Source organism: Medicago sativa, chromosome 1, assembly GCF_051527215.1.
Source record: "Medicago sativa cultivar Bolivia chromosome 1, Bolivia_mono, whole genome shotgun sequence".
NCBI classification, from domain to species: Eukaryota; Viridiplantae; Streptophyta; class Magnoliopsida; order Fabales; family Fabaceae; genus Medicago; species Medicago sativa.
The window spans coordinates 68540652-68549141 of NC_140749.1; the positions used below are offsets into that span (position 1 = coordinate 68540652).

General features: G+C 33.8%; 1 pseudogene; it reads left to right on the forward strand.

Annotated features, from left to right (window-relative positions):
* Positions 1–6983: 6983 nt before the first annotated feature.
* Positions 6984–7692, forward strand: LOC146956734 (agamous-like MADS-box protein AGL62; annotated as a pseudogene).
* Positions 7693–8490: the final 798 nt, after the last annotated feature.

An 8490-nucleotide genomic window follows, 5' to 3' on the forward strand; every position in this document is an offset into this window, starting at 1 on the left:
CAACAATCTCAAACAAGGTACTGGTTCTGTTAATGACTATTACACTGAATTGAAATCTCTTTGGGAAGAGTATGATAGTCATAGACCTACACCTTCATGTGTTTGCCCTATGAGATGTGTGTGTGCTTCCATGCGAAATGTTAAAGAATTTAGGCATGAGGATCAAGTGATTCAGTTTTTGAGTGGCCTTAATGAAGTTTTTTCCATTGTTCGTACTCAAATTCTGCTTATGGATCCATTACCTCCTCTCAGCAAAGTTTACTCTTTAGTGGCTCAAGAAGAAAGTCATGAAGGTATTGATGCTATTGATGATAGTAAAGTCTTGGTTAATGCTGTTGAAACCAAGAAATCTTATGGTAGAGGCAAGGGATCCATTTCTCAGGGAGGGAAAAGTGGTAGACAATGTAGCTTTTGTGGTAAATCAGGTCACACTATTGAGACCTGTTACAGAAAGCATGGCTATCCTCCCAACTATGGTAATGGTAGATTCAACTCTAATGCAAATTCTGTGCAATCTGAAGATCCTGATGAAAGTTGTAAAGGATCTACTGAGACTGCTTCTGGTTCATTGCCTGCATTTACTAAAGAACAGTATGACAGCATTCTTGCCTTAATTCAATCCTCTAAGGTTGCATCTCCTCAGTCTTTGGTAAACCAGGTCAGCACTTCAGCTTCAATTGGTCATACACCAGTTGAAGCATCTACTTCAGGTAATGCTTATTGTTCCCTACCTGTTGCACATTGCCTGGCCTGTGTTAAATCTAACTCCTGGATATTAGATTCAGGAGCAAGTGATCATATTTGCTCTTCTTTGAACTGGTTTACTACATATTATAACATTGAGCCTACCAATGTTAAACTTCCTAATAATACTATTGTTGTCACTAATATAGCAGGCACCATCAGTCTCACACCTCATTTAGTTTTACATAGAGTTCTATATCTCAAAGATTTTTCTTTTAATTTGATTTCAGTGTCCAAACTATGTTCCAGTTCAAATTGCACTTTACATTTCTTTGACAAATATTGTGAATTGCAGGATATGACTTCTCAAAGGAAGATTGGTTTGGCTGATCTATGTGAAGGATTGTACAAACTAAACCTTGAAGCTAGCATGTCAAGAGTCATGTCTGTTTCAGTTGCTGATCCCAATATCATTCCTTCTTCAGCTCTTTGGCACTATAGGCTAGGGCATTTATCTCATTCTAGATTAGCTATTATGAATAAGCAGTTTCCTTTCCTGCAAACTGATCCCAACTTAGTGTGTGAAACTTGTCATTTTGCTAAGCAAAAGAAACTTCCCTTTTGTATCAGTACCAAAAGAGCAATCAATAAAATGGATATTTTGCATTTTGACATTTGGGGTCCTCTTTCTATTAAATCCATTCATGGTCATAGTTATTTTCTTACTGTTGTGGATGATTATAGTAGATTTGTATGGATCATCTTATTGAAATCAAAATCAGAAGTTCAATTACAAGTTCAAAACTTTATACTTTTTGCAGAAAATCAATTTGATTGCAAGGTTAAAACTGTCAGAAGTGACAATGGTCCTGAGTTTGATTTACAACAATTTTATGCTTCAAAAGGAATTTTACATCAAAAATCTTGTGTTGAAACTCCCCAACAAAATGGGAGGGTTGAGAGAAAACACCAGCACATATTGAATGTTGGAAGAGCGCTTCTTTTTCAATCAAAACTTCCTAAAAAATTTTGGTCTTATGCTCTTGTGCATGCCACTTACATCATAAATAGAGTTTCTTCATCCATTTTAAAGGATAAATCTCCTTATCAACTTCTTTTTGATCAAAACCCTGATTTTGATAGTTTTAAAGTTTTTGGTTCATTGTGTTTTGCTTCTACTCTTTGTTCTCACAGAACTAAGCTTGCTTCTAGAGCAAGAAAGAGTGTTTTTCTTGGATATAAGACTGGTGTCAAGGGTTTTGTTCTCTTTGACTTACAGTCTAAGCAACTTTTCATTTCCAGAAATGTCGTTTTTTATGAGTATGTTTTGCCTTATAAAACTGCTTCTGATCCTATTTCTGCTTCTGATGCTACTTCTGCTTCTGATCCTATTTCTGCTTCTGATCGTACTTCTGCTTCTGATCCTACTTCCGCTTCTGATCCTACTTCTGCTTCTGATCCTCCTTCTGCTTCTGATAATTTTCCTGCGTCTGTCCCACGTGTAGCGTATCATAATCAGGATTCTTTCTCTGATTCTCTTCCCATTCCTCCTATCAATCATAATGATTCTTCCTCTCCTATTATAAACCCTCCTATACCTAATTTACCTGATCCTATAGATGATGTTGAACCTGTTATTAGAAGGTCTGAAAGAGTCAAAAATGTCCCTGTTAAGCTTCAAGACTATGTTTGTAACTCTTTCACAGATCAACCATCTTCATCTTCTTCAGGTAGTTTATATCCTTTGTCCAATTTTACTTCTTCTCATTTTCTTTCTCCTTCACAATCACATTTTACTCTTTCTGTTACTTCCCACACTGAGCCCAAATCATTTGAAGAGGCTATGCAATCTGAGTACTGGGTTGAGGCAATGAATGCTGAGATTCTGGCTTTAGTAAAGAATGGTACATGGACATTAGTTGATTCTCCTCCCAAAGTCAAACCTATAGGGAACAAATGGGTGTTCAAAATCAAGTATCATTCTGATGGCACTATTGAAAGGTACAAAGCCAGATTGGTTGCTAAAGGGTATAGTCAAATTGAAGGTCTTGACTATTTTGAAACCTTTTCACCAGTAGCAAAGATCACCACTGTTAGAATGCTTCTTGCTTTGGCCTCCATCAATGATTGGTTCTTGCACCAGCTTGATGTGAACAATGCTTTTCTTCATGGTGACCTCCATGAAGATGTGTATATGCAGATCCCACAGGGTGTTCATACTTCCAAACCAAATCAAGTCTGCAAGTTAAATAAATCTCTTTATGGTTTGAAGCAGGCCAGCAGGTCCTGGTATGAAAAGTTAACCTTGTTTCTCACTCAGCAAGGATATACTCAAGCTTCTGCAGATCACACTCTTTTTGTGAATGATTCTAATGATTCATTCACTGCCCTGCTCATTTATGTTGATGATATCATCTTAACTGGAAATTCTTTGCCAGAAATCACTAGAGTCAAGCTTTTACTTGATGCATCTTTCAAAATCAAGGATTTAGGTCAACTGAAATACTTTCTTGGTCTTGAGGTCGCTTATTCCAAAACTGGTATTTCTGTTTCTCAGAGGAAATATTGTTTAGACTTGCTCAATGACTCTGGTTTATTAGGTTCTAAACCTGTTTCCACACCTATGGATCCTTCTATCAAGCTGCACCATGATGGGGGGCAACCCTATGAAGATATCTACTCATATAGAAGGCTTGTAGGCAGATTAATATACTTGACAAACACAAGACCAGACATTTGTTTTGTGGTTCAACAACTTAGTCAATTTCTGTCTGCACCAACCAAAACTCATTACAATGCAGCATGTAGGGTGATTAGATACTTGAAGAATTCACCAGGCAAAGGTTTATTTTTTTCTAAGTCATCACACATACAGCTTTTAGGCTTCACAGATGCAGACTGGGCAGGATGTGTTGACACAAGAAGATCCATAACAGGCTTATGCTTCTTCCTTGGTTCCTCTCTTATATCATGGCGCACCAAAAAGCAAAGCACAGTGTCTAGATCTTCAAGTGAAGCTGAATACAGAGCACTTTCAGCTGCAGCTTGTGAAATGCAGTGGCTGATTTACCTTCTCAAGGATTTAAGGATTCACAACACTAAGCTTTCTGTATTGTATTGTGATAACAGAAGTGCTTTACATATTGCAGCCAATCCAGTGTTTCATGAAAGAACTAAACATCTGGAGATAGATTGTCACTTTGTAAGAGAGAAGGTACAAAATGGAACTATGAAGCTTCTCCCAGTTTCAAGTGCTGAACAAGCAGCAGACTTCTTCACCAAACCACTGCATCCTAAGCCTTTCATTACTCTATTGTCCAAGCTTGGCATGGTAGATATATACCAAGCTCCAGCTTGTGGGAGGCTGTTACAAAATAAAGAGGAAGAGGAGATTACTTGTGATGCAAGTAAGCTCACAAATGAGGAAGAAGAAGTTACTTGAGGATCAAGTAACTTGAATATGCCAGCTGGACTTTCTGTTATGGCAGTTAGATGAGTAGCATTAGTATATGATTAGTGTATGATAACTACAATAGACTCTCATTAGTCTATAAATAAGTGTATACACTTTGTATCATTTGATTTGATTCATTAATAAAGTTTTTCACTTTCATTTCATTTTCTCTCTCTCGAGTTTCTTGTTATTTCTTGCAAAGTAATCATGAATAGGAATGTTGGCTTTCCACAAATCTATTGATTCTTTGTGGGAGAAATTGGAAACGTAGAACAATAAGTGTTGGAGATTGTCAAGAATGCCTACGAAAATTTGACTGCGAATCCTATAGAGGTGCAAAGAAGAAAGATTGCAAAACTCTCTTTTTTATTCAGTAGAATGTGGCAACAAATCACTTTGAAAAGATTTCAAAGGTAACAAGGTCAAAGGAGATAGGGATATCTTGGACAAATATTATGATGGTAATGAGAAAGTAAATCGAATGAAGCTTCAATCTTTGAGAAGGAAGTATGAATTAATGTCGAGGGAAGAAGATCAGAGAGTCAATGATTACTTCTCAAAGCTACTTGCAATGAGATCTTTGACCTCTAAATTTGATTTCGTAGTAGTAGCTATTTAAGAACCAAAAGATGTTAGAGCAATGAAAATTGAAGAACATCAATCATCTCTGAAAGCACGTGAGTTGCTTGTGATTGAAAGAGGGACAAAGAGGTATGTGCAACAAGAATCCCTAGCACAAATCACCAAAAAAGATGTTTGCCCCTTATAATATTAACGGTTTTTGGTTTACCTCATTGTAAGAAAAAAAAATAAGATTACAACCCTGTAATTTGAATATTCTTTGGTTTTGGACCTTCTTAGCATCAAATTTCTAAATTTAAGATACTTTTTTTTTTTTTTACGTTAAATTTAAGATACTTTTGTCCCATGTAATTTGAGAAAATTTTGATTTATCCCCTGTCATATCATCGATATTGTACAGTCAAAATTCACAAAGGATAATCGATGTTAGAGGTTAAAAAATGACACATACAACACCACATATTTAAAAAATGAGGCAAGGCATAAAAAAAAAGTACAAATAAATATAAAAAATAGTGATCTCCTAAAATTAACTTTTACTCTTCTACCGTGCATTATCATCATCAATAACCTAATCTTTGGCTTTTGATCATTTTGTCATTGGAATGTCACATGATTTCGACAATAATTTTTCCTTTTAAAAAAATTTATTTTATCCTGATTCCCATGTTTTTTAGAGGAAATGATATTTGAACAACTATTTTTAAACAACTTTTGTGACAACGCTCTCTATCATATTTTCATTGTACTTTCATTCTCTTTCTTCCTTTCTATCTCTATTGTTATTGTTCAATAAGAAAAGAGGAAAAAAATATCACAAAAGTTGTTTAAAATTTGTTTTACAAACATCATTCCTCTTTTTCTAGAGCTTGATTTCCATGTTATCATTAGGAGAAGTTTTGTTTTTAGTAGTAGTAGTAGTAGTAGTAGTAGTAGTAATAATAATAATAATAATAATAATAATAATAATAATAATAATAATAATAATAATAATAATAATAATAATAAAAAAATTGAAAGAATAATAATAACTTTTTAGTTCCCATACATATATCATATTTCGGTTTTTTTTTTACCAAAACAAAGTTAATTATTATCATTAATCAACCAATGTTCAATACAAGAAGGATAAGAATAAAAAATACGTTGACTAGCCTAAGAACAGGCCGCCCTAGATTTTGGTTTTAGTCTTAATTTTCTTCAAACAATGGTCCTCAAAATGATTTATGCAAGTATTTTTTATTTTGCATAAATAATAATCTTACCTTTTATTCCTCAAAAAAATAATTTTACCTTTTAAAAAAGAAAAAAATATAATCCCATCATTTATTTTTTTGGTCAATATAATCCCGATTTCTACTTACCTTTTGACTCTGCTTTTTTTTTTTTTTTAAGGGGACCTTTGGACTCTGCTTTGATTTTAAAAATTAAATAGTTTACATTCATTTGTCAGAAATTTCATAAAAACTATATAATATTTTCCATGACCGTGAAACAATTTGATTCTATAATCTTAACTAATTATTTTAAAATCTCTGATAATTAATATTTATTCTATCACTTTGTATATTTATATACACCCTCCGGTCACTATTATAAGCAAAATTTTGTATTTTAGATTCATTCATTAAATGATGTATGTGGTCTATAATAAAGACCATATACACATTAATTGAATGAATCTAAAATACAAAGTTTTGCTTAAATTAGTGACCGGAGGATGTAGGTTTTTACATAAGTAAAAAAAATGACAGAGTACAAGGATACTCCAATCAATCATGACCGGAAAAAATCAAGTTCAGTCGCATGGACATTTTAATTATGAGGGTCTACTAGATAATTTTTTTTTGATACAATCATCGTTCTTTATATGGTACCACACTCTCTTGTTGTTTTTTAATTAAATAAATTAATTTCAAAATAATTATTGCAAATTTCTAGATTTATCCGAGTACAATTTATCTATCAAGTATTGAATAAGCTAAGATATATTGAAATTGGCAAAAGAACGTCATCATTAACATTGAATCATCTTCCATATAAGCTATGTAAAAAGATATTTTATGAGAATCTCTCAATCAAGTAAAAATATTTTAATGTAAGAAAAAAGTAGCATTTTGAAAAAGAACCACGTCTCAAAAAATATACTCAAAATTTGTCTATAAAATGACCCCTTCACACCCAACTTCAATGTACCGTTTCTTAATCTTAAGAACAAACACATTCAGCCACTTTTTCTTCTCTATCTTTTTGTGCTTCAATCATGTCGAGCGGAAAGAAAAGTCAAGGTCGCCAAAAAATTGAGATGAAAAAAATGAGCAACGAGAGCAACTTGCAAGTGACTTTCTCGAAGCGTCGTAGTGGCCTCTTCAAGAAAGCTAGCGAGCTTTGCGCCCTTTGTGGTGCATATATTGCTCTCATTGTATTCTCACCTAGTGAGAAGGTGTTTTCATTTGGTCACCCAAATGTTGATACAGTCATAGGTCGCTATCTCTCTCAGGTACCACCTCAAAACAATGGCACCATGCAATTCATTGAGGCTTATTGTAGCGCCAAATTGCGCAAGCTTAATGCTATGCTGACTCAAATCAACGATGCACATCGAAAAGAAGCATGATAATGAGCTGAGCGATTTGCGCAAGAAGAATGAGGCTCAGTTTTGGTGGGCGTGTCCCATTGAAGGGATGAATAGGGTCCAACTTCAATTATTGAAAAAGGCTTTGTTGGATCTTAAGAACCGTATTGCACAACATGGTGGTATGGTTGTAAGTCAGGGGACTCCTACCTAAACCCTTCCATTTTTTGTTGGCAATGGTTCGTCCTCTAACATACCCATCGAGCACCAGCCAAATCATCAACAAGCTTCAATCTTCCCAACTGAATATTTTCATAACCCTATGTTGCAACCTCATTTGTTTGGTTTCAACAATATGGGAGGAGATGGTGGACATGGGCCCTCCGGATTCTATTGATCCAGACCCATAAATTCACCTTATGATGCTCTTATTAATTTATTTCATATTTTTATGTTTGATGTTATTTTAAGTTAATTTCAATTAAAGCACACATGCTTAACTAGTTTCATATGTATGTCACTTGGTTAGGACTGCATCATAATGATGTTGTATTATATATAATTCGAATAAAGAGCATCTTATTTATTTATATATCCATATCTCTCTTAAATTTTCATTAATCGTTTTAAATTCAATGAATCCATTTCATTCTTTCCTCGTTTTTCAATCATCTAGTTGAAAGTTTTAAAATTAGGATCAAGTGTAAAAAAGGTGGGCGAGAGGAGAACGATGAAAACTTGTGATAAAATCAATTTAAAGTTTTTGGATAATTTACACTTTGTTGTTGTTTTTTATTGATTTTATCCATTATAGATAATCATGTTCAAAATGTGTTGGACATTAAATACGTGTATCTCTACGAGAAACATGTTGTGGGAATCTAACGACTTTCACTAGACTAAACCTATACTGGTATTGGATATTTTACATTGAATTGTCACATTAGGATTTAGGAGGATGTGTGAAATTAAAGATTCTACTTCATTGCTAAAGAATTCATTGTTTCTTTCTGACAGAGGTTTGTCACATACGTGTGATAGAGGAATTTAACCGATACTATGACAACGATGTGTGAATTTCACCATTCTTAAAGAGCCTAATTTTATTGTAAATTCTCATAGATTTTTGTGGTTTTTTTCTTTCTGATTTATGCGGTTTGTGTCCCTTAATCTAATTTTTTATTCATAAAAAACG